The sequence below is a fragment of the Elephas maximus genome, chromosome 12 (assembly GCF_024166365.1).
Source record: "Elephas maximus indicus isolate mEleMax1 chromosome 12, mEleMax1 primary haplotype, whole genome shotgun sequence".
NCBI lineage: Eukaryota > Metazoa > Chordata > Mammalia > Proboscidea > Elephantidae > Elephas > Elephas maximus.
In genome coordinates this window covers 38,067,345-38,095,031 of record NC_064830.1, presented here as the reverse complement: position 1 = coordinate 38,095,031, position 27,687 = coordinate 38,067,345, and positions in this window count along the sequence as shown.

Here is a 27,687-nt window from a genome sequence, read left to right as displayed (position 1 = left end):
GGTCCTTCTGTAAGTTAATCCTCACCCCCAGTAACTAGCAGTGAAATGGCACACAGTAGGTACCCAGCAGGGACAGATGGGTGAAAAGGCATCTGAAGATGGTGACTGGTATGTTTTGTGTTTAGACGATGTAAGAAATCAGTCATGTGACAGCAAAAGGAAAAAAGGAGGAGAATCTTCATGGTCTGCATAAAAGTATAACTATTACAGGTGGCCCAATTCCCAGTTACTTTGTTCCTGACACCAGAGACCTGTTTTTCAATCAAAATCGCAGCAGCTGTAGAGCTGTAAGGCTGGGCTGGCACCTGGGTCAGAGGTTCCCCATTAGTGCTGGCAGATTTTTCATAATCAAGACACTTCTGAAATGCTGAACCCTACTCAGTGCCAAAGGTTAATGATTCAGTGTGCAGGGACTGGAGCGCAAAGCAGGGTGTCAGTCAGCTCAGAAAGAGACGCCACCACTGGACCTGCTCTTGCTGCTCTAGTTACGTTCTTGCCTCTATTGGACATTTGCCTTCTTGCCAAGGAGTCAATCAGCAGAGAACATTCATTAAGCAAGCTGCATTAATCCTGTTTTTCTAACCCTTGTTCATGTTTACTCATTTGACAGTCAATGCTTTTGAGCAATCGTTCTGTATACACCATTGAGTCCGGTTACACATCAGCAAAGAGAATTGGAGAGTGAAGGGGTCACCTCCTGAGTTCAGTGTAGACTGTGATCTGGATAATTTTGCATAACAATTACAAGTTGCTTTCAGTTGCAAAATCTTAGTAGAATATGACAGATACTCTGAAACCCCAGCTTCATTCCACTAGTGGGCTGTTTCAGAACATGACTGTTGAGCAAAATAAAATAAAATAAATTTTGATAAAAATTTGCTGACATTCCCTAAGAAAACTAGTGATAACCTGTGGTGTCAGAAAATAATTGTTCCGAGCAACCAACCTCTCTATAATGCATTCGTCTTATGTATTTTGCTGAACTTTACTGTTCCAGGAATATTACTGAGGACCATTTAGAGGTCCACCCCCCAGCATCTCTTAGATATCTTGCCATAGTTTCAAATTTAACCTATTCCAAAGAGAACTGGCCAACTCTGTCCCTCATCCCATATCATTCCTAGTCTTCTGTATTTTCCCATCTCCATCAATGACTTTAGAAACCCTGGTGGTGTAGTGGCTAAGAGCTATGGCTGCTAACCAAAAAGTCAGCAGTTCAAATTCATCAGGTGCTCCTTGGACCCTATGGGGCAGTTCTACTCTGTCCTTGGGCTTTTTTTTTTTTTTTTTTTTTTGGTATCAATGATTTCATATTTTAGCTTAAAAGCCTCCCTTTCCTTCACCCCCCTCCCCATACCAGCTCAGTCTTTTAAGTATTATCAATTTTCCTATACTGTGTCTTTATGTCTTCATCCCTTCTTTCCGAGTGACCTCAGAATCTCTGCTGTACTGTTATATGAGCCCCTGGCTAGTCTCCCTGTCTTCAGCCTCCCTTTCTTTCTGCTCCCCACAAGGCTTCCAGACTAGACTTCAAGCATACATTTAATCAACATTTGGTCCCATTGTCCCAAATATAAATCACACTGACCACCTGGCCTCTGCTTCAGTTTCTTTTCCTGGAAAATTCCCTGAGTCTAAACTGGGCTCTTCTTCTCCTCCCTGAAGTTTTGTAACTTCTTGGAACTGTGCTAGGAGCCAGGCTTCCCTTGAGCTCCAATCTGACCAGCCTGTGTATTTTGTTTTCCAAGAAAATAATCAATACGTAGTTATTGATGCCATTATTAATTTCTACAAATAGAGGATATTTCTCCTTTTATGGTACCTATTCCTCTGTAGGAACCCTGGTGGCACAGAGGTTAAGAGATATGGCTGCTAACCAGAAGTCCATAGTTTGAATCCACCAGCTGCTCCTTGGAAACCCTATCAGGCAGTTCTACTCTGTTTTACAGGGTTGCTATGAGTTGGAACCTAATAGCAACAACATTCCTCTGTATATAGTATCACAGGGAGATACATATATGACAGATAGTGTCTTAGTCATCTAGTGCTGCTGTAACTGAAATACCACAACTGGACGGCTTCAACGAACAGAAGTTTATTCTCCCACAGCCTAGTAGGCTAGAAGTCCAAATTCAGGGTGTCAGCTCCAGGGAAAAGCTTTCTCTGTCTGCTCTGGAGGAAGGTCCTTGTCATCAACCTTTCCCTGGACTAGGAGATTTTCTGCACAGGAACACCAGGTCCAAAGGATGTGCTCTGTTCCCGGTACTGCTTTTTGGTGGTATGAGGTCCCCCTGTCTCTTAGTTCCCTTCTCTCTTCTATATCTCAAAAGAGATTGGCTCAAGACACAATCCAATCTTGTAGTTTGAGTCCTGCTGTTCACTTCTCTCTTCAAATCTCAAAAGAGATTGGCTCAAGACAGAATCTAATCTTATAGATTAAGTCCTGCCTCATTAACATAGGGGTTTTTTTTTGTTTTTGTTGGGTCATTAACATAACTGCTGCCTGTCTCATCTCATAAACATCATAGAGGTAGGATTTATAACACACAGGAAAATCACATCAGATGACAAAACGGTGGACGATCACACAATACTGGGAATCACCGCCTAGCCAAATTGATACACATATTTTGGGGCGACCCAGTTCAATCCATGACAGACAGACAGACAAGTAGACAGGTAGATAGGTAGATAGATATTGACAGAAATTCTGAGATTAAGACAGAATTAAATCAAAACTTAAGACCACTCAATCCTGTTCAATCTGAAAGGTCTCCAGGGAAATAAAGTGAAATAAATAAAAGTACCATCTTCAACTGAGGTTTGGTCCCAAGCCCTAATGTTTGACTCTAATGATCTAAAAGCAGGATTCTTTCTTCTTATGTTGGGGAGGCCAGAGTTGCAGGCCAAAACCCTACCCTCTGTTTGCCCTAAACCCAAATTGGGATCTTGCTTCTTCCCACTATAATACAAGGAAGGAGGGTCCAAGACAGGCTTCCTGGTGCCAGAGGAAAATAGCTAAGAGAAAACAGTCCCCATGACTATTCTGCCCTCTCCTCAAAGCCTCCTTTCTCCCTTCCCCCTACATCTAAGAGGGGAGGAAGGGAGAGATACAAAATGCCATCATAATTCTGCAGGACAAAGGCAAGAAAATAGTCACTTCCATCTGAAGAAGATCTGGTAATTACACAGTCAAACTCATGAGAGCCAGAACTCGACAGGACTGGCTTATTCTTCCGGGTCTCTGCCTTGCTTCTCTCTCTTTCACAGGGTGCAGCCTTACTACTTTCCTATCACTCACTATCAGTGGAAAATACTTGAGTTTTCTTTCTGACAGTTTCTGTACTACATAGGGTCTGGCTTTCACAGGTTTTACTGTATAAAATAACTTACTAACATGGTAGTTAATAAAATAGGCTCAGATTGGACTGTTGTATTCATTCTTCTGCTGGAGGGCAGGGTTTAGTTTAAACTTCCTCTCCCAGAGGCCAATATACAAATTACAGTGTGTTCCTTTCTGCTCTTTGTTAACACCACTCATTTTTCCCATGTTATTTTTCTTTGTTAAGGTTACACAGAAACATATTACATGGCTAAAACAAAATTCATTTAAGGAATCCCCTATTATAGGCATTTATGTTGTTTCTAATTTTCACCATAAAAATAATGCTATGCTGAGCATGCTTACACAATAACCATTAGACGGATCTCTGATTATGTCCTAAAGAAAAATTCGTACAAGTAGAATTACTTATTGAAAGTTTCTGAACATGCGTATCATAAGGCTCTTAATGTATGTTTCCAAATTGCCGAACAAAAATTATTATGGCAATTTATATCCTCAACAGCAGAGTAGAAGAGAAAAATCAATTCACCACATCAGCTACATCATTTTTCTCTTCACAAAGTAAGTAAATGAAAAATACATCAATTTTTTATTTGTTTTTGTTTGATATTTGATAAGGTTGAACATTTTGTCCCAAAAGGTCAGGAGTTCAAATCCACCAGCTGCTCCTTGGACCCTACAGGGTAGTTCTACTCAGTCCTATAGGTCGCCATGAGGCAGAATCAATTCTGTGGCAATGGGTTGTCATTTAGAATTCTTTTATCGATGGCTCATAAATTTTACCTATTTTTCTACTATTCACCTTTTTCTGTTGATTAAGAAGGACTTTAATTGAAAACGAATCCATTTCAATATATTATATGAAGTGGAAATCTCTAACTTTAGGATTTTTCCACATGGTTAATCAATTGTTATGATTCTAATTAATGAGTAATTAATTTTCTCAAGTGATTTGAAATACTATCAATATCATATCATGAATTTACATGTATACTACAGGTGTTTTAATTTTTTTCATTTCACTTGTTTTTCTATTCTGTCATTGACATCTTTTTTCCTCCTTGAAAGGTATCACTCTTGAATTTTTGGTTTTGTATATTTTATAAATGGAAGGGAGGTCACATATGCATATCTTTTTCACAAATTTCTTAAATAATCTTCCTTATTTGTTTTACTAGATTAGCTTTAGAATAATATTATCAAATTAAAAAAATTAACGAACTGATTTTATTTTTAATTGTACTAAAATTATAAATTAATTTGCAGAAAATTGAAATTATTATAGATCAGTCCTTTCTATTCATGAATAAAGGTGAATCTCTCTATTAACTCATAGTGACCTTATGTATCACAGAAGTAAACACTGCCCAATCTCACATCATCTTCATGACTTTTGGTATGTTTGAGTCCATTGTTTGGGCTATTGTGTCAGTCTATCTCATTATGGGTTTTCCTAATTTTCACTGACCATCTACTTTACCAAACATGATGTCCTTTTCTAGGGATTAGTCTTTCCTCCCGACATGTTCAAAATAAGCTAGCCAAAGCCATCCTCGCTTCTAAGGAGCATTCTAGCTGTATTTCTTCTAAGAATGATTTGTTCATTCTTCTGGCAGTCCATGGTATATACAATATTCTTTACTAGCACCACAGTTAAAATGCATCAGTTCTCCTATTTTTTTTTTTCATTGCCCAGCTTCTGATGAACAAGAGGTGATCCACTTACACTTATTTATATTAGGTCACCTCCATTTATATAGGGAATTTTTTATGTTGTTCATTAATGTTTTGTGGTTTTCATATAGATGTTATGATTTTTTATTAATATTTCTTTTAGTTGCTAATATCTACTCTTATTATTTTTCTAATTGGATATTATTACAATATATGAAGGGTAGTCGTTTTTAAATATTTGTTTTATACCTTACCAACTTACTAAGCATTCTTGCTAGTTATACATTATGTTTGCTAGGCAAATGATCTTATCATGAGAAAATAATTATGATTTTGGTTGCAGCAGTACATTGACATGGAACTACCAGAAATTTTGGCTGGATTCAGAAAAGGGTGTGGAACCAGGGATATCATTGCTGATGTCAGATGGATCCTGGCTGAAAGCAGAGAATACCAGGAAGATGTTTACCTGTGTTTTATTGACTATGCAAAGGCATTCAACTATGTGGATCATAACAAATTATGGATAACATTGCAAAGAATGGGAATTCCAGAACACCTAACTGTACTCATAAGGAACCTGTACACAGACCAAAAGGCAGCCACTCCAACAGAACAGGGGGATACCGCCTGGCTTAAAGTCAGGAACGGTGGACATGAGGGTTGTATCCTTTCACCACGCTTATTCAATCTTTATGCTGAGTGAATAATCCAAGAAGCTGGACTATATGAAGAAGAATGCAGCATCGGGACTGGAGGAGGACTCATTAACAACCTGCATTATGCAGATAACACAACCTTCCTTGCTGAAAGTGAAGAGGACTTGAAGCGCTCACTGATGAAGATGAAAGACCACAGCCTTCAGTATGATTACACCTCAGCATAAAGAAAAAGAAAATCCTCACAACTGGACAAATAAGCAACATCATGATAAACAGAGAAAAAATTGAAGTTGTCAAGGATTTCATTTTACTAGGATCCACAATCAACACCCATGGAAGCAGCAGTCAAGAAACCAAAGGATGCACTGCATTGAGTAAATCTGCTGCAAAAGACCTCTTTAAAGTGTTACAAAGCAGGGATGTCACTCTAAGGACTAAGGTGCACCTGACTCAAGCCATGGTGTTTTCAATTGCCTCATTTGCATGTGAAAACTGGACAATGAATAAGGAAGTCCTAAGAAGAACTGCCTTTGAATTATGGTGTTGGTAATGAATATTGAATATACGATGGATGGCCAGAAGAGGAACAAATCTGTCCTAGAAGAAGTACAGCCAGAATGCTCCTGAGAAGCAAGGATGGGAAGACTTCATCTCACATACTTCCGACATATTATCAGGAGGGACCAGTCCCTGGAGAAAGACATCATGCTTGGTAAAGTAGAGAGAGGGTCAGCGAAAAAGAGAAAGGCCCTCAATAAGACGGATTGACGCAGTGGCTTTAACAATGGGCTCAATCATAACAATGACTGTGAGGAGGGCACAGGACCAGGCAATGTTTCGTTCTGTTGTACATAGGGCTGCTATGAGTTGGAATTGACTCGACAGCACCTAACAACAACAATAATCCATTTCACCAGTTCCACGTCCATTTTTTTGTTTTGTCTTATTTCGTTAGTTAAAACTTCCAGAACAAATTATAATAATAATGAATGTTCTCATCATGCTCCTGTTTTAGAGGAAATGCATCCAGTATTTAATTCTTAGGTATTTTTTTTTTATGCCATTAAATGTTGGTTTGCCATAGATTTGTATTACTTCCCATTATTCCCTATTTATCCCATATGCTTAATAATCTCAGAATTAGAAATGTGTGTAACCAGTAAGTAAAAAAGATGGTAACTGTAGGAATTTTCCTCTCTCATTGTAAGCTTACTTTTTCATTAATATGCACAGGCCCTACCTCAGTCATTCTTAATCCTGGCAGTATGTTAGATTCACTAGGGAGTGTTTAAACTTGCTGATACCTGGGGCCTCCACTCAACCAATTAAATGAGGATCTCTGGGAGTAACAGCTCAGCCTTGGGATTTTTTTCAAAGCTTGCCAGGTGATTTAATATGCAGCTAGGGCTGACAACCACCGTCATTAGTTTTCAAACTAAACCAAAAAGAGAGAGAAAAAAAAAAACCCAAGCCCACTTCCCCTGAGTTGATTGTGACTCATAACAACCCTGTAGGACAGAGTAGAGCTGCCCCATAGGGTTTCCAAGGCTGAAATCTTTACAGAAACTGACTGACACATCTTCCTCCCTCAGAGTGGCTCATGGGTTCGAACAGCCGACCTTTTGGTTAGCAACACAGTGATTTAACCACTGCACTGAAGTGAGCATAAAAATCATCTGGAGACTTTGTTAAAAATGCATGTTTTTAGGACCCAATCCCCTTTTTCCCAAAGATTCTTATTTGATATGTTTTGGGTGGGGTCCATTATCTGTACTTTTAACAAAGAATTTGAGAAACATTTTAATTATCTCTCTAAGGGAAGATACTAGACTAAGCAGTGATTTAACTTCTCTTAAAGGAAAATTTATTCCTAGGTCATCTGAAACAGTATATTTTGCTTTTCTTGCTCAAAACAGCAAATGAAAACTCCCTCTTCTGAAGTGCAATCTTTCTGTCACAACCCCTTCCTCTAACTTTACTGGCTACAAAACCTCCTTTGGTCTGCATCTGCCCCTAAACCATAATAACACTGGGATTTGTATTCTCACAGCAGATGGAAAAAAAGCTACTAATCGGTGGAAAGAAAACATCCTTGGTTCCTTCAGAAAACAGCTCCTGCTATGAGTTTTCCATTTGTGCAGTCTTCTCCCTCATTATGTGTCCTTCCTTACCTTGCTTCAGGGCACTAGGCATGCCATCCTCTCACTGGCAAAGGCACCAGCTCCATTTGATGATCTTGATTTCCATTCAGATGCATGCCTTTTTACAATTAATGCAATCTCATCTCAGATACCAAATCAAAATCCACTGCCATCAAGTCAATTCCGACTCATAGTGACCCAACAGGACACGGCAGAATTGCCCCATAGGGTTTCCAAGGCTGTAAATATTTATGGAAGCAGGTTGCCACATCTTTCTCCCTCTGAGTGGCTGGTAGGTTCCAACCACCAACCTTCTGGTTAGCAGTGAGGCTTTAGCCACTGAGTCACCAGGTCTCCTTATCTCAGACACAGTCATAAATTAATTAACACTTTTAGGCTATTAGGAATTCTCAATTTTTTTTCTCAGAATGCATGGATATTTCAGTGAGTGCTCTGAGGCTAAGTCATCAACTTTTGCCCAACACCATCTTATTAGTAAATCACAATTTCTTTTTGTAACAAAAACTTACTGAGAACTACTCCATGCCAGGTGTCACAGATGTCACAAATCTAGATTTAGTAGGGACTTTATTCAAAAGGATTATTGAATAAAAAGAGTGGGGGAAATGGACTATTGCAATAGGGGATGGGGACTACAGCAATAGGCGAACGCCCTGACTATAAGCAACTCAAGAGTTAGACAAAAAGAGTTTTTCTTTTACAGAGGAGTGAGCAAGGCTAAAAAGAACCAGGTGTGGGGAAATGGGATGAAAGGGTGGCATGATCAGATAGCAGATCAAAGAATTTTTACCCTGAGGCAGCCTATTCTCCAGGGGGGGACCTTTAAGGAGGGTGTTAATGGATTGACTTATGTCCCCCAAAATATGTGTTGTAAATCCTAACCTCTATGCCTGTGGTTATAACCCCATTTGGGAATGAATGGGATGTCTTTGTTATGTTAATGAGGCAGGATTACTGTAGGGTGTATCTTGAGTCAATCTCTTCAGAGATATAAAAGAGATTAAACAAGCAAGCTAAGAAGGAGAGATGGGGGAAGGGAAACTTCAAGCCACAGGAAGATCACTCAGGAGCAGATGCTCAAAAGAGACAAGGACCTTCCTCCAGAGCCAACAGAGAGAAAGTCTACCCCTAGAGTTGGCACCCTGAATTTGAACTTCTAGCCTCCTAAACTGTGAGAAAATAAATTTCCTTGTTAAAGCCACCCATTTGTGGTATTTCTGTTATAGCAGCACTAGATAACTAAGACAGAGGCTGGCTCATACTGAGGGTGGGCCAAAGTTCACGGACATAGGAGAAGGAATGAAGATTAACCAAACTTTGGTTAACAAGTATTTTGTTCCAAATGATCAGTAAGGACAAGCAGTTATGCTAATCTTTTATGAGGCAAAGAATGGGAATGTGGACGGTTTATGAAGTGGAACTGACTACATTAGGTTTGGATTTTTATTATTGTTGGTTTTGGTGTCCAGCCTGGGAGTCCTTGGGTGGTGCAAATGGCTAAGCACTTGAGTACTAACTAAAAAATTACTGGTTCAAACCACCTAAAAATGCCTTGGAAGAAAGGCTTGGCAATCTGCTTTTGAAAGGTCATAGACTTGAAAACCCTATGGAGCAATTCTACTCTGCAACACATGGTGTTACCATGAGTTGGAATCGACTCAGTGGCAACTGATTACTGGTTGGTGTCTTTTCCTGTCATTGGTAAACAAGGACTCATTCATGAGTCTTATCTAAGTCATGTGGTAAAGGGTGGTTCTTTGCAGTAAGCCATTTTCTAGAACACAAAGCATAGGGGATTTCTTTAACCATTGTTGTTTTCCAGGAACACAGGGTTCAAGTAAAATTAAACATTGTCACCAACATTGTGTTATTTCATCATACATGTTATTTCTTATAAACAAACCCTCTATTTTTCTGATGGATAAATTAGAAAGACAGGGCTCAGGCCAAGATCCTTCTATTTCAGTACAGCTGTCACAGGCCTCTGTGGCTTAGGGCATGGGTCCCATTATCCTGTGGTTCAACTGCACATTGAAAATCTCACCTGCCTGCTGCGCTAAATGGAGCGAAGAGGAAACCTATCTGAACAATTCAGACAAAGTGGAATTTGTTTTGCTGCAAATGACTCAAATCATTAAATTCAACAAATACCCATTAAGCCTCTATTATGTGTAAGGCTCCACAACCCTTTGCAAGTGCCAACTATAAATTAGATTTGGTTTATGTGAAATCCTCCCTTGTTATTGCTAGGCTGCAGTGCCATATTTTCATTTCTTGCTCCACTTATTTGATCCCTTAAGAAAGAAGTATACATTTTCTAACCTGTGTCAAGATCGGACATCCCTGATGAACTAACTGCTATTTTAGGAAGAAAGAATAAGGGCAACATGCTGGTTTCATGAAGCAGCCGAAAGCTCCACGGTGATGATTCTTCCCGGCCTCCTTCTAATCCTTCTCTAAACTCTCCTAAGCTGGCTGGATCAGATCCCTCCTGAGACCTTTCCTATCTGGGAATGCTGATTTCTCATTAGCCCACAGTGGTGTCACCACAGCCCCATCTGTTCAACCTCACTGCTCTCCATTCCCACATGTCAGCTCAATTTAAGGATTTACAAATTCAGAGAAGGAAATCCTCTCCAACCTGTGAGGCTGGTACAAGGCCTCCTGGGTCACTATGTCCTGTCAGACCAAGCCACAGAAAGCAGCTCCATAATAAATGCTCCGTTGCTGGTACTGGCCAGTACTTCCATTCTAATTGTGTAATAATAAAGAGATTAAGGTTTAATCAGATCTGATCCAAATTCTTCTCTTGATCTCCTTTTTGAATACGCTCCATGGAGATCTTGGTTTTGTCACTTAATATGCAGAAAGACAATAAGGAGATTAAGATAGACACATATCTAAGCCCCCACTTAACTTGGGAAATCAAAATTGCAACAAATGCCTCCTAACCCTCAGGAGTCTGAGGAACTGTAGAGCCAGGCTGGGGAAGATGATTTGTTCTGCATTCACTCACACGCCCTGTGGAAGCTGTAAATAATGAGAGCTTGCACTTTGGCCGCCTCCCATGCCCATGAGATTAAGAAGACAGGCCCAGAGATGGTGCCCAGGTAAGTGTTTTGACATCTTGATTTCATCTATCTTTTTCCAGGCATCAGAAGCCACATGCAAGAAATTTAGCTCAAAGAAATAAACTGTTAGGGAAGAAAATGGAAGTTTTGACTCTCTTATTTATTCAGTAGTCATTCCTTGAATACCTACCTACTCTCTGCAAGCTGCTTTTGTAAAGGCACAGAGAAACACCTGACACATCTATATCTGCCTAAAGCTTCCCATCATAGTGAATGGTAACCGAATACAAGGCCATCTGAGTCAAGAGGCGTGTTGCAGAGAAAACTCCAAGTTCGCTTACAGTAAAATAGAAAGGTTTATTGGAAGCATAGGAATCATTTGAATGGGGAAACGTGGCCTCCACTGAAGCAACGCCAAAGGATCCAAGGTGGGACTGTGACAGAGCCCTAGTTATAGGGCAAAATCAGGAGGCACAACCCACAATAATCTGATTGGTGGTCAGTGAGGTAAAAAAGTCAAACATGGGACATTGAAAAGCAACACTTTGGATATCATTGGTTACAAAGTTACATTTGGCAAAATGCGATTGGTTGACATTAAAAAAATGAAACAATTGGCGGCTAGGATTAATGTTGTAATGATAACGAGTCCTGGTCTTAAGATTTTCACATGATTACTCACAGGAATACATTCTGCATATGAACATATCTTCCTGTGTAGGTACAGGATGACTGCAAGGCAGATCTCCTGAGAACTGATTGTTGGAATAGCTTGCTTAAGGCAGAATATTTCCTGAGAATGTCTTGTACTAAGGGTTTGATAACCATTTGAGTCAATATCCCTGGAGACGATGCATGCCAGCCCTTCAGGCTGACCACAAGAAAAACAATTATGGGGTTTTCAAAAATGGGGTTTGGACCCTGACTTTAAACCAGCCATTTTACATTTAGTCCAGTGCCTCTAAAATTTAGTGCTCCTCATCTGGCATATGAATGGGCCCAAAAACAGGACAGAAGGAATTTGATGAGAATGAAACCTCAATACGCTGGTAAATAAGAAAAAGCTTCCTAGTGAAGAGGATTTGATCTCATGTGAAGAACAGGTAGGGCAAGCTGAATGCATAAAAAAGAGAGCCTTTAGTTGTTGTTGTTTTTTGTGTGTGTGTCTAGCAATATTGCACCCAGATTGAACCACCTACTACGAACTAAAACTGCTAATGATAATTCATTTAACTTTTTTATGTAGCATTAATAGTTAAGGAATTAAATAATTTCAAACAAGACAAGTGAATAAAGAACCTTTGTATCAAAAATGATCACTGAAGTAAACTTCAGCTTTGACAACATTTACCAAACCTAGTATACAGGATTATCAGGATTCAGGGCCTTGAGGGCTCAGGAATAAAAAAGAAAAGTTCAAAATCACCCCAAATTTGGAAATTTAATAGGAACACACTCATAAAATGTGGTCTCCAAAGGGCAACAACTTCGGTGTAAATGTAAATTAGGTATAAACCTAACCCTCCCCAGCGGAACTGCAAGGAAAACTCCCCATCTCAAAAGTTAGCCCTGAATATGGGCACAGAAGTGGATTCTCTCTCAGTAATTCATATCAACCAGCTAGCCTTCATGTGGGCTTGGAGGATAAAGTAATACACCCTGTCCTCACTTATCAGCGTGGTTAGGTTCCAAAGACCATGCCATTATGCAAAATTGGCATTATGTGAAAACAGAGGATGACCACAACAGATTACAAAATGGAGGATAACTACATCATTACACAACTGCCAAATTATATCATTAATGACTTCCATAGTACATCATTACGTAACTGCCAAATTACATCATTACATAACTGCCAAACCACTGAGATTCATGGCCTAGCCAAGCTGACACATAACTGTAACCATCACAGACAGCATTACCCTCGCTTCACACCTCGGCATCTGTTACTGCCAGATGTGCGTTGTTAATGTGCAAAATAGTTGGACAGTAGATTTTTTTTTTTAATATTGTCATAAATGTGAAATGTAGGACAAAGGAATAGTTGATAAGTGAGGAGAAGGTGTAACTATCTGGGTTGGTCAGAAAGCTGCATACAGTAATGATCTAGTTTAAAGTGTTTCAAAACAATTGTGTAAATGGGGACCAGAAAAAAGCAATGAAAAATCCTTTCTAGTACAATCAATCTTCACCTCATACCTTAAAAAATTTCCACTGATAAATTTCCAAAGAAAAGGAACAGTACGGTGTGCACTTAAAAAAAAAAAAGTAGACAAAAAAGTGAAAAATCATTGTGCATTACAGCAAGCAGAAAAATCAGCAGAATCTCATACACAAAAATTTCAGATATTCAAATAATCAGACACAACATAAATTAGTGACATTTAATATGTTTAAAGAAATTTATAGAGTCTTGGAAATATGCATAAACAGAAAAAATACTTCTAAAAAAGCTAAATAATACTTTTATGAATGAAATAAGCAAAATTGGAGATTCAATTAACAGGTTTAACAGCAGATTAGATAGAGCTGAAGAGAGAATTAATAAATGAAAACATAAAGGTGAAGAAAATTATACACAATGTTGCACAAAGAGACAGGGATATTTAATACACAAGACAGAGGTTAAAAGCCAGGAAGAACAGAATGAGAAGGGATAGCATATACCTAATTGCTTTACCAGAAGTACAGGAGAAAGAGAATTGGGCACAAGCAATATTTAAAAACATAATGACAGAAACTTTCCAGAACTCATGAAATATGTCAATCCATAAATTCATTAAGTCCAATTAATCCTAATAAAAAGAAAATAACAATGAGACACATCACAGTAAAATTGCAGAACATCAATGACAAGAAATGTTCAAAGCAACCAAAGATAAACTTCAAAAAAGTAACAATTAGGCTGAAAGCTAACTTCTCAATGGCAACAGTGAAAACTAGAACTCAGTGGAATAATATCTTCAATGTACTAAGAGCAAATAACTTTGCAACCAGAGGATGCTTGCTGAAGGATTTTCAAAGACGTAACTCAAGCAGAAGTCAAGAAATCCCAAATCTCGAGGTCAACATGGAAGATGGAACAATAAACAAACAAAAAAAGTGGATAACAGATGAATAAATTTAAACAACCACTGAGAATGAAGTAATAATAATAATAATGCCAAACGGATCTTAAAAAGAATTAAAATTTATGACAAAAACAGCATCTGAAACAGGAGGGGAACAGAGCAATTGGGAAAGAAAATCAAATAAAAAGCAACCAGATTGGAAAAGGAGAAGTGAAACTATCTCTATTCAGAGTTGACATGATAGTATATATAGAAAATTGTAAGTAATACACTAAAATACCATCAGAACTAATATACAAGTTCAGCAAGGTTTCAGGAAATGAAATCAACATATAAAAATGAATCGTATTTATATACACTGCAACGAACAGTTCAAAAATGAAATTAAGAAAATAATTCCATTTATAATGACATAAAAAATAAAATATTTAGAAAAAAATTTAATAAAAGAAATGCAAAACATACTTTTTGATTGTTGACAGAAACAAAAGAGGACCTGAATAAAAGGAAACGCAACCCATATTCATGGATTGGAACACTTGATAGTGTTATTGACCAAAAGATTCAATACAATTCTTAGCAGGATTTCAGTCAAGGGACCCAGAAAAGCCAAAACAATCCTGAAAAAAAAGAAACAAACTTGGGTGACTAACACTTCCCAATTTCAAAACTTACTACAAAGTAATGATAATTAAGAAACTGTGATACTGACATAGTTAAGAAACTGTGATACTGACAATAGACTAGACATATAGATCTTGAAAACATTATGCTAAGTGAAAAAAGGCAGTCACAAAACACCACGTGTTATACAATTCCATTTATATAAAATTTCCCAAATGGGGAGGATGTCAATGGAGAAACAATCACCTCTTCAACAAATGGCGTTGGAACAACTGAATATCCACATGAAAAAGAATGACGTTGGACCCCTACCTCACAGCATACACAGAAATTAACTCAAGATGAATCAAAGACTTAAATGTGAGAGCTAAAATTATTCCTAGAAAAATGAAACTATATGTCCACATAAAAATCTGCACATCAATATTCATAGCAGCATTATTTAGAATAGTAAAAAGGTAGAAACAACCCAAATGTTAAAACTGATGAATGGATAAACAAAATGTGGTATGTACATGCAATAGAATATTATTTGGCCATAAAAATGAATGTAGTACTGAAATATGCTATAAAATGGGTGAACCTTGAAAACATTATACAAGTGAAAGAAGGCAAGCCACGTATTATATAATTCCATTTAGATAAAATGTCCAGAACAGGAAATGCCATAGAAACCAAAAGTAGATTAGTGGTTGCCTAGGGCTGGCTGGGAGGAGCAAAGAGGGGGGGGGGGGAGGGAAAGGGGATTTAAGGATTGAGAGTGACAGCTAAAGGTTATAGAATTTCTTTTTAGGGCGAGGAAAATGTTCTAAAATTGGTTTTGGTGATTGTTGTACAACTGTGAATATACTAAAATCCATTGAATTGTACACTTCAAATGGATTAATTATATAGTATGTGTATTATGGAAACCCTGCCCTGGTGGCATAGTGGTTAAGTGCTCCGGCTGCTAGCCAAAGGGTCAGAAGTTCGAATCCGCCAGGCGCTCCTTGGAAGCTGTATGGGGCAGTTCTACTCTGTCCTATAGGGTTGCTATGAGTCAGAATCGACTCGAGGGTGCTGGGTTTTTTTTTTTTTTTTTTTTTGGTTTGTGTGTATTATATCTCAATAAAACTAATACCAAAGGGGGAAAAAAAAACAGTATGGGGATAAAGAGAGTGACTTATGGTCTAAGGTCACTGTTGATGATAAAGATGAAAATGTTGATTAACTCTATATTTTAAGGTACGTTTATGCATGTACTATGAGTCGGAATCGACTCGACGGCACTACGTTTGGTTTTTTGGTTTGGATGCATGTTAAAATTTCTAAGGAAATCACTAAAAGAAGAAAAATAGAGTGTATAACTTCTAAAATAAGAAGGGAAATAGACTAATACAAAAATTGCTCAAAAATAACACAAGAAAGGAGAAATACAGAAGAGACAAAATAAATAGAAAAGTAAGACGTTATAATATAGAATGGATATATGTATGCATGCATATCAGTAGTTATGTCACATATCGACACATAAAAGCTTTTAGTTGAAAGACAAAGGCTGAAGATGATAAAAATAAATTCTAGCTCTATGTTGTTTATAAGAGATACATCGAAGACAAAGGGATACAAAATAAGCGAAAGTAAAAGAATGTGTAGTTTTTAATTGCTGGGTAGAGTGGTCTATATACTAGGTAAATATTAACCAAAGAATATTATATGAATATCTGATAAAATTGGCTCTTAGGAGAAAATATAACTAGAGAAAAAAGGGAGAGGGTCACTATATTTATAAAGTTAAAATGTTCAATTTATTAGAAAGTCCTAATCATTCTTAACGGGTATGTAACTAGTAATGCTGTTGTTAGTGGCCCTGGAGCCAATTCTGACTCAGGGCGACCATGTGTGTGGAGTAGAACTGTTCCACAGTGCTTTCAAGGCCTTTTGGAAGCAGAATACCAGGACTTCCTTCCATGGCACCCCAGGATGAGTTTGAACCACCAACCTTTTGGCTAGCAGTCGAGTGCATAACCATTTACACACCCAAGGTCATACATATCTAATAATATGTCCTGAAAATATTGAAAGCAAAAATTGATAAAACTATAGAAGGAAATAGACAAATCAAGTTAATGGAAGACTTTTAACTGTTAGACCAATTAGAAGAAAAAAATCATTAAGAATTCAAACTGAAACAATACTATTAATACATAACCTAAAGGACAGTTATAGATCACTCTGCCCAACAATTAAAGACTACAAATTCTTTTCAAGTACAATCAGCAATGTATGGGCCATAAAGAAAGTCTCAACAAATTTCAGAGAACTTGGTGTCACACTGAGTTCTCTGTGCACAAAGCATTTAGGTAAGAAATTGTAACTAAAAGGTAACTAGGAAAAACTTTACACTTGGATATTAAAAATCACACTCCTAAATCACTCACAAATGAAAGCAGAAATCATATTATAAATTAAAAAAATATCTAGAGCTAAAGAATAATGAAAATGCTAGGTAACAATTTCCTGCATTAGGGAATGCAATTAACACACTCCTGAGAGTGAACCATATAACTGCGAACCCTCACATTAGAAAAAGAAAGACTAAACATTATTGAAGCAAGCATCCATCTTAAGAAGATAGAAAAAGAACAGCAAATTAAACTCAAAGAAAGTAGAAGAGGAAATAATAAAGATAAGAGCAACAGAAATTAATAAAATACAAAACCAACACATAATAGAGAGGATAAAACAAAAGCCAAAAGTTGGTTCTTTGCAGAAAGTAATAAAATTAACAAACCTCTGGCAAGACTGATCAAGACAAAAAGCAGAGAACACATGATAAACAGTATTAGGAATGGAAAAGGGGACTTAATTACAGATGCCATAAACATTAATGAGAAGAGATTACAAAGAGCTTTGTGCCAAGAAATGGGAAATCTTAGATGAAAATTAACTTTAACTTTTCAAAATGAGCAAAAATTTTTTAAATGAACAAACGAGAGCCTGCCAAGCAGAGAGAAATATATGAGAAAAGAGCTTAAGGTGGAAATGGCATTGACTTTGTGGGGTACGCTCACTGATCTGTTTTACAAACTTTTACTGAAGACCAGTCTGTGCTACACTCTGGGCTAGCTGCTGTACGGAAGACAAACTGAGTCATCAATGAATATTACCCAGAAAGAGCTTACAACAGCAACATCAAACCAGCGGCTGTCTAGTCCATTCCAGTTCATGGTTACCACATGTGTTTCGGAGGAGACCTTGCTCCAGATGGTTTTCAATGGCTGTGATCCTTTGGAAGTAAAAGAAGGCACTTCTGGGTGGATTCAAACCACCAACTTTTTGATTGAGAGCCAAGTGCTTAATTGATTGTGCCATCCAGGGATTCCTGCTTCCAGCAAGTTGGGAGTTTAAGATATGTACATAAATGTAGGATAGAAGGAAATTACAGTTCCTTTGAGGTTCACTGAAGAAACTGTGAGGATGGGGACTAGGTTTTATGTTGGAATGTGTCCAAATGAGGATGAAGAACTGGAGAGGGAGTTTGGAGGGCTCTGAATGTGAGGCTGAGGAATTTGGACTTTATTCTGGAGCAACAGAAACACTGAAATTTTTGAATAACGGAAAAACATGACCAGAGTTTAAGATTTATGAAGCTAATATAGATACACATGTATGATGAATGGGATTTGGGAATGCTGAAAGATGAGGCATGGTGGCAATTTTGGAAGATACTGTAGTAATCAAGATAAGCGGTGATACAGTCCGAAATTAGGGCAGTAGAAGCAGACGAAGTATGAAGAAACATCAACAGGCTTAGAGATTAGGCCCAAGGTAGAGGGGAGATGTAAGGGGGTCCTAAAATGTCCATCTTGAGCAAATAAGAATTAAAGAAATTAACAACTATTTGTTCTATCATTTCTTTGCTTTGGAGAAAAGATTGGGAATTAATGAAATCATTAATGAGTACTCATTTCTCAATCCAGGTAACACATGACCTTCGGGAGAATGTAAAGGCTAGTTCATATGTGGATAGCTTGGTATGGATATCTATTAGATCTTGGCCAAGGACTCTTCCAAACTGCTGCCTATCAAACAATTAAGTAGTTTGAAGTGCATTTTGAGATCAAGGATATGTGAGCATGGATATGGCTGCTCAACGCCTTCCTTTGATCGTTCCTACAGACCACTGCACAGAGTGAGGAGGAGACCACTGGGTCAGAGAAGCCAGAACTCTAGGGCCATTGCCTTTCATATTGTTTTAAGCTGGGAAGGTTGAGTAGGCAGGGCCTTTAACCAGTAAGGGCCTACCCTGTTACCATATAAAGATCTTTTTGCGTGTGGTCAACCTCCTGCTGTAGTATAGGGACTACTCTGGTTCAGAGGCACAACTCCACCTGGGGCAGAGGGTTACCCTACTCTGACCCAAAACATTGCCTCACTCTTTATACCAGATGTTAGTGAAGCAGACCTGGCTTCAGACTACAAAAGCAAGGCAAGAGGAAATGCCCAATCTAAAAGTCAATGCAAAAAGACCCCTGGAGCTTAGCCATCTTATTTTTCAAATGAGAAAACTATGATCCCCAAAAAAGATGTGTCTCACCTAGGAGCATGATTGATAGGTACCTCTTCTAAGCACTGCTCTCTCCTTACCTCATGCTGCCTCTGGTCATGTAAAGATTCTGCTTTGTGAACTATTTTGGGATCTGAAGGTCAATGCTCAGTGATGTAACCTTCTTCACTTGGTTGGAGATGATCCTGGCACACTTCTCAAGACTCTTCCCTGGATCTCAGGTGGATTTCATTTCTACAGAACCATGGACCACAGCCATGGGGCTTTATCTTGTGAGAGAATGAGCCCGGGCAACACAGCAGTATGCCCTTTGAGTAAAGAGCAAGGCAATTGTCACTGAAAGTCGGGCCCAACAGGGCTTCCAGGGCAACCATCAATACCTACCCTCAGTGAGATGCAAATGATTCTCACTGAAGTAACCCACTGAAAACTGTAAGTGCCTTGAGGACAGGTAGCGTTGTTGTTAGCTGCCATCCAGTTGGGGCTGGGACTCACACTAACTCCATGTACAACATGATTGGACCATCAATTGGGTTTTCACTGGCTGATTTTCAGAAGTAGACTACCAAGTCTTTCTTCCTAGTGAAGGCAGGTACCATGTCTTAATGTATCTACAGGCCTGACACAGAGTAGGCAAGCAGAAGTTCAATTAATGTAATTTTAAACTAATATTCTCTGGGAATGCAGCATTCCACATAAATTAACCATTATAAAGCAAATCTGTCCCTCCATGTTGCATCCATTTAGAGTGGAAAACTTTTCACAACGTGTGACGCCATCACTTTTGTCTCTATCACCTAACTTTTCCTTAATGGTTTGTGCTCACCAAATTGTACATTTTTTTTAATGTGCCTTGATGTAACACAGGAGGAAAATTGAAGGGTTCCAGACTGTTCGTTTATGCAACAAATAGCCCCAGTGGATTCTCTCCTTGAGTTTTTAACGCCTGTGCTTGATGGACTTCCTGTTTCTTTTTTGCAATATGGCTTTCAGGTGTCACTTCTTGCAGTTTTTTTCTCTTCTTTCCATGCCCCAGCATGCCAGGCACCCCAGACTCAAGAGACTGGAAGGAACATCTCACTTGGATACTTCAAAATGTAGTGGAGCTGCCAAAAAATACACTAAGGGCATCTGCGTGGCTCAGAGTAGGATTACTGCCCATCCAAGGCAGAGTTGTGCCTATGGACTATAGAAGCCCTATATAATAGCAGAAGGCCAACCACACACTCCATCGTGAACTTGAACTTCACTTAACATAGAGACAGTCTCCTCTGGAGAACACAGAACCATGGTTTGCAGTTGTTGTCATTTTTTCCCATGTTGCCAAACAGAATCCTTTCCTCACATTCAAGAGTCACAAACCAGAAAAACAAGATTTTCTAGTGCAGCCAGTATTGTCTTTGAATACTGCTACATTTAATACTGGTATATGAGTTGGATTGGAATCCACTTGATGCCCATGGGTTTAGTTTGGTTTTTTTTTTGGTATCGTAATTTGATAGTATGGTAATACATTGTTTACTTGAAGATCAGCATTCTGGATACTCTGATCATCTAGAACACAATGTTTAAAAAGAAGTAAGCAGAAAGCTGTTTGTAGCCTGGATTAGGAGAGACCTAGGATTAGCATCATTGTTCTCACTCAGAAAAGGATATCTAATAAGACATCCACTTACCATAGACATTTACCAAGCTCCTACTATGCACCATGTGGCATTATCTGAATGATGCTGCTGTCTAAGAGGAACAAAAAGTACATCTCAGTGTTGGCCAGTGAATTTTGTGCTTCCAGGTGGCATGGGCTGAGGGACTTGGATGTATAAAACTAAAAACCCATTTTTTTTTTTAATTATGCCAGCTCTCCCTTTGTCTCTGTTCCATAGTCTCCAGTGGCATAAGGAAGAGGATTCACCTCTTGTCTTAGTTATCTAGTGCTGCTGTAACAGAAATAACACAAGTGGATAACTTTAACCAACAGAAATTTATTCTCTCATAGTTTAAGAGGCCAGAAGTCCAAATTCAGGGTGCCAGCACCAGGAGAAGGCTTTCTCTCCTGTCAGCTCTGGAGGAAGGTTCTGGTCAATCCTTCCCTGATCTGACAGCTTCTCAGTGCAGGCACCCAGGGTCCAAAGGACACACTCTTCTCCTGGCTCTTCTTTCTTTGTGGTAGGAGGTCACTCTCCTCTCTGCTTGATTCTCTCTTTTACATCTCAAAAGAGACTAGTTCAAGATACAACCTAATCCTGTAGATTGAGTCCTGCCTCATTAACATAGCTGTCTCTAATCCTGCCTCATTACCATCATAGAGGTCAGGATTTACAACACATAGGATAATCACATCAGATCACAAAATGGCAGATAACCACAAAATAATGGAAATCATAGCCTAGACAAGTTGATACACATTTTGGGGGCACACAATTCAATCCGTAACACCTCCTTAAGGTTAAAGAGAATAACTGAGCAGCACAGTGTAAGGAAACCTCTGTGGAAAACGCAAAAGGAAGAGAAAATGGAGCCTGCATTGTGCAGTTACTGGGTGGGGAGCAGTGGGCAGGTTCTTGGAGAGAGACAGGCACTGGAAGATAAGAGAAGTGTGGGTATGAGATGCTTAGGGCAGGCAGCAAGAAGATACACTATCCTTTTGTTTAGTCTGAATCACTTCTGTAGAGCGTTAGCTTCCCTGACTTATCTTGAAGTTCGATCACATTCAACTTTGTGGTCTGACTTAAGTGTACTGCAGAAAGGTGGATAAGGAAACTGTAGGGTATGCAACTGTCACTCTGTAGAGACAACAAGTTCCTTGCAGACAGAAGCAATATTGTGTTTATTCCTATATTCTCTAACCACCTAGCTTCATCTGCAGACACAGCTGTCTCTAGCTAATCCCCTAGTTATTCTTCTTCGACAGATAACAATATACTCCAGTCCTTTTCTGCAGGGCTCATTTCACCCTCAAGTAGGACACTCTTGTAGCCAAGTTTCTTTTGCAAGATGGCTCATGGCCTTCTTGCTCCATGAGGTCTATCTGGCCCACAGGAAAAAGCCCCTTTGCCCCACTGTGGAAGGAGGGCCACTCACTCCACTATAGCCTGTCTCTGCTCTGTCACCACAAAGGACTCCAGACAGTTTCTCACCCTAGGCTCTCTCAGGTTGAGCCATATGCCAGCACCTCTCCCTCCCAAAGTCCAGTCAGTAGACATACATCAAGCTTCTGGGTCATTCTCTGAAGCTGCTCCCCACGTGGGTAGGGGATGGGCAGAGAAGACAGGAGAGGAGGAAATACACAGTGCACTAGCAACTCCTTATCAAAGACCTCTTCCCTTTCCATTCTCTCCTACTCTTTCTTGAGCCTCCCATGTTATAACTTTGAGGAAGGTGATGGTCAAGAGCGACTAGCTCATCATGCAGTCAGTCTCAGCATGGTCTCTCTCCTCTCTTTAGGATGTAAGGACATTTAATACCAAAATCAGGTCAACGGGAAAAGTCCTATTTTAACAACCTGTTTCATAAGGTAAGCCTTAAAAGCTAGAGTAGATGCTAATTTTCTCACTCTTCATTAACCAGTGAGGAACCTTTAAAAAAAAAAGAGAAAAAAGTTGCTGGTGAGTCAACTCTGACTTACAGAAATCCTATAGGATAGAGTAGAACTGCCCCATAGGGTTTCCAAGGCTGCAAATCTTTATGGTAGCTGACCGCCATATCTTTCTCCCATGGACCGGCTGGTGGGTTTAAACCGTGGACCTTTCAGTTAGCAGCAGAGCACTTTAACATTGTCCCACCAGGACTCCAGTTCCAGGTCACATGGCCAGTAGGAGGCAGTACTGAGACTCAAAATGAAGTTGTCAGGCCTTCAGTGCTATACATTTTCCACTGCCCTGTCCTTGCTCAGCCCCCTAGCCTCAAAATGTGGTCCCTGCTCATCTCATTCCAGTCAAGCAAAAGGCAGGAAACCTTGCCTTGTGATACCGTGCCTAGCCCTTAAACTGAGCATAGGTGAGAGCCCATAAGGAAAGCCTTACAGGCTGAGTCTTCTGTCACTGACAATACTAATAGTTGTATAATATTAATAGAAAAAGTTGCATAGCACTTTCTAAGTAATTAACATGTACTTTTCTTTAATGACATTAAAAAAAATTTTTAATGACATGTTAATTCATATGATCTCCAAAACTACCTCAAGAGTTAAATATGGTTATTATCTGCCATTTTATAAATGAGGAAATTGAGGCACTGACAGGTTAAATAGCTTGTCCAAGCTCATGCTATTAAGTTATGGAGGCAAGATTACTAGCCACAATTCCTGATGCAGTAATTCTCAGTCTTTAATATGCGTAAGAATCATCTGAGGAATTATTAAAACAAAGATTCCAAGAATTTCTTATACTGACTTCTATATCTGGTTTGGAGCCTGGATTATACATTTAAATACACTTTCTGGTGCATAAGGCCTGATGCATCATTTATCAAGAAATAAACTTAGAACTGAGCATAGAACTCTGAGACATTAAGGTGACTAGGCCAAAGAAGGACGCCCTCACTTGTATTGTGGCAAGAAGAGTCAATGTGAAAGGGCAACTGAAAACTTCCTCAATTCACTCTTTTGCTCTACTTCCATTGTACTGTTTGTTGAATAAGTGAAATCTTTGTTGAATAAATGAACCTGTTCCCAGGGCCCTGAAGAGAGTGAAAAGAAGTTTATTTTTAATATAGTTCAAAAACACTCCATAATCTAAAAAATAGCTCACAATATTGAACGACTTGAGAAATCTTCCATACTACCTGCCAAGGTCATAGTTTCAATCTCACCTTCAATTATTGATAGATAGCCTGATAATTTGAGAAGAGAGAAATAGGCTTTTTTCAAGATTTGGAAAAGGAAAGTCCTTTTAATAAGAGATTCCATCCTGATTACATAGCTCTTATCAGGAAATCCGTTGAAAGCTGGATTCCAGAAGGCAGCTATTAAAAATGCTATTGAAAAACTGGAAATTATCTGCTTACACAACTTAGAACAGATGCAAGAAGAATTGTATATTTGGTGCAGAACAAGAACCAAAGATTTTTTTTGTGTGGCCTGAACGGGACTGGAATTTTTGAACTACCTTTGTCCCCACAACTAAATCTCCTTTCTGGGCTTGGCTAGAGGGAAAATGTTTTAGAAAGCAGACAAGAAGGCAGGGGCCTGGTCAGTTTTGACTGAGACAGTCAGTGTACCATTAACAATGATACCACCAGCCTAGATTTGCAACAAGAATACTAAAATCATTTTATAGAAACAAAGGAGGCTCAAGCCTGAGCATTTTAATAAGGAGTAGAGCTTGGTCAAAGAACAAAGAAAAAGTGTAACAAAGCAGGAGTCCACAGACTGGACAAGGAGTTATAATCTCCTTTAATGATGACCCAGGCTTGCAAGTTCAAGGCTTCGGAAGGACTAAGTCCAGGGCCAGTGCTTCAAAGCAGGTTCTAGTCAGACCAGGAGAAGCCAAGTGGCCTAAAATTTACACTTACTTATTCAAGCTACATGGGAACAAAAATACCAATGGACTTCCACCAACAAGGTTTCAAATGTTGTTCAGCTCTGGTCACATTATCCTTGAACATGACACAAAATCTCATTTGATTTAGGATTATTTCCTAGCCTTCTTCAGTTGACTCTGAATTAAAAGTGTTCTAAGGAACTCTTCCAAACGCAAGACCAATTGCGTGCATCGCAGGAAACATAGACTTACTTGTGCTCCTCCATCTCCCCGCCCTCTGCTCCTACCCCTTACTGCGCATTGGATTCCACATCTCTTCACCAGCAATTTGGACTGCATGATTGCTGAACTGTCTCACGGGGACACACAACAGACACTGACAGAACAAGTGAAGGCCAAGAAGAGAAATGACCTTGCTGCTTTCTCTCATCTACTTGCCCTGTCATTCAACCCCAGCAGGACCCCTGAGTCACAGATTCGTGCTTGCGCTACCTGGTACCTTGGATCTACTAGGTGATTGAAAATTGATGAATTATTTGTCTAATGCCTTTACCCAAGCACTACAATCAAGCTACAAATCAGGAATAATTATGATCTTTTGTTTCCCCCAATTAAATATAGAAACTACAATTTCATATCATTCCAGAAGAACGATTTCAGCTAAATAGGAATATGGGTTTTATCTAGGAATTAATGAAGTGACTATCTTAAACTGTCCTATCAGAGAAATTTTTGCCTTTGATGTACACACACACACACACAAAATGACTTTTTTTTTCCTTAGCTCAATGGCTCAGTGAAAGAAAACAAGTCTATATGAATATATATACATTAATATTTTCTTTCTTCTGAAATATATATTCATCATGTATGTATTCATCAGCTTTCATGCATGCTGTCAGATGGGGAAAATTAGCTTTTGCATTTACTAACTCCTCCATGGGAAACAGGTCCCGCATGTGTTTAACAAAAAGGAGCTTTACTGTTTATGAGATTGAAAAATAAAGGTTGCCATGGCTTTAAGATCTGGTGATTGGTAATCAGTTTTCATAAATGACCATGAATCACTTTTGTGCTGGCCGGGCTTTGTTTGGAATATGAGATGGCTGTTCTGTCTTACAAGTAAGGAATTATTAATGTACCCTCCCTGGAGGGTTTCAATTTTACCCATACAAATAGCTATATATCTACCAAGTGTATGTTCTGTTTGCCTATCTATGAAATTTAAAATTATATGCTTTTTGTAAAACAGAATATATAATAGACTCTGAAATTGAATAAAACTTATTGGACTCATTTTTTATCCTTTGTGACATTTTTCTACTAAGAGAATTCAGACAAAAGGCATTGCCACCAAGGAACCAGGAATGCGAAGTCCTGTCCAATTTAAATAATCACTCCTTTCTGTCATGTTTTACAAAGAGATGTATTCAAACATGCTCTTTGAGCATTTCTATATTCTGTTCTTAGTTTTTACAAATATGAGCAGACAAAGATCCCCCCTACCCTTTTTGTATGTTTTTGTTACTTGAAAAAATATAATCTTGGCAATTGTCTCATTATAAAAATGAGGGCTTTCTTCTAGGATAAATAGGACAAAGGCCTGGCTCACGTGAGATGGTAATTTAGTTCAGAAATTTGCATTCCTCCTCTTCTCAACAAATAAGGTTATAAGTAAAGTCAAAGATAATAAGGAGTTCATGGCAAATCTGATCATATCACTCTTCTTTTTAAAACCCTTCAGTATTTACCTATATCCAAAAGGTCCAAACTTCTTAGTATGGCTTAAAAAGGCTTTTCATAATGTACTCCTTGATGATCTCTCCCAACTTACCTTTACTATTACTCCTCCCATTCTGCAGGCATACAGGCATACTGAGCTCTTTTTAGTTATGGGAAGAATGAACCATTCTCTCTCTTGCTCCTTCTCTCTCACGGTTGGATTCCATGTTGTTGGACCAAACACTCCTTAAAACCTTGAACAGTGTTACTGGCTGAGGCCCTGCAGGCAAGAAGGACATAGCCATACAAGTTATATGTGTCTCTTCCTTTCAGGGTGAACTGCTAAGAGGGGCCCAATATATGGCCAATTGATATTCTCAAGGAACAGTGCCATTCAAATAATCAACACTGGTCTCTGTGCTGGCAGGATGGACAGTGGCAGTGAAAGAAGATAGATCAACCTTGGTAAGTCAGACTCCTTGCTGTTGGACCCATGCATAGCCCCATTTCTGCCACTGTAGCCACTTCTTTCATGTGTCCATCATGCAAGCATTGAAATGGATGATGACAGAGGCTGGCTGACATCAGCTGGCTAAGTCATTTTACTTACTTGGTTGTTTAGTGCCTCTTCTGTGGTGGACATTCTCTGGTGGGCATAAAGTGTGCTATAAAAACCTTCATGCTTCATGACCACTCCAATTTTTCCATCCACATCTCACTACCCCAGACTTCTTTGTCCTTGATCTCACTGGCCGACCATGTCATTCATGATTGCCCATGAGTCCATATAATCTAAACCTTGGGCCATTCCTCCTTTCATACAAAATGGACCACCAAGTGTGCTATCCAAAGTGCTTACCATGAGGAGATTTTCCCTAACTACTGTCTTCAAAGCTACCCTGAGGCTGTAGTGTAGCTGTCACAAAAGTGATAAAGCACAGTTGAGCTGGGATATTGGATTATAATGATGATTATTTTCCATTTATGTAGCTTTCTTTAGCAATATTCATCTTGAGTGTGGGCAGTGGACGATTTTTTTTTTTTCCCAGGGAGCATTCTACTAAAGGAATTCACAGCATAAGCAAAAGAACTTATCACGGAAAGCCACTTAGTAAAAATTCTTTGAGTGTCTGTGCCTTGCAGACAGAGACCAAGAAGAAGGCATGTCTGCAGAGTTAATAACCAGTTGTTAGAGCATTGGTAGGGCTGACTTATAGGATGGGATGCAGAGTGACTTTGATACTAGACACTCTGGAGGGGAAGCCCCCTCTGACTTGGGAACTGGCAACCCAGGGCATGATGGCCAAGGGGATGCCTGAGATA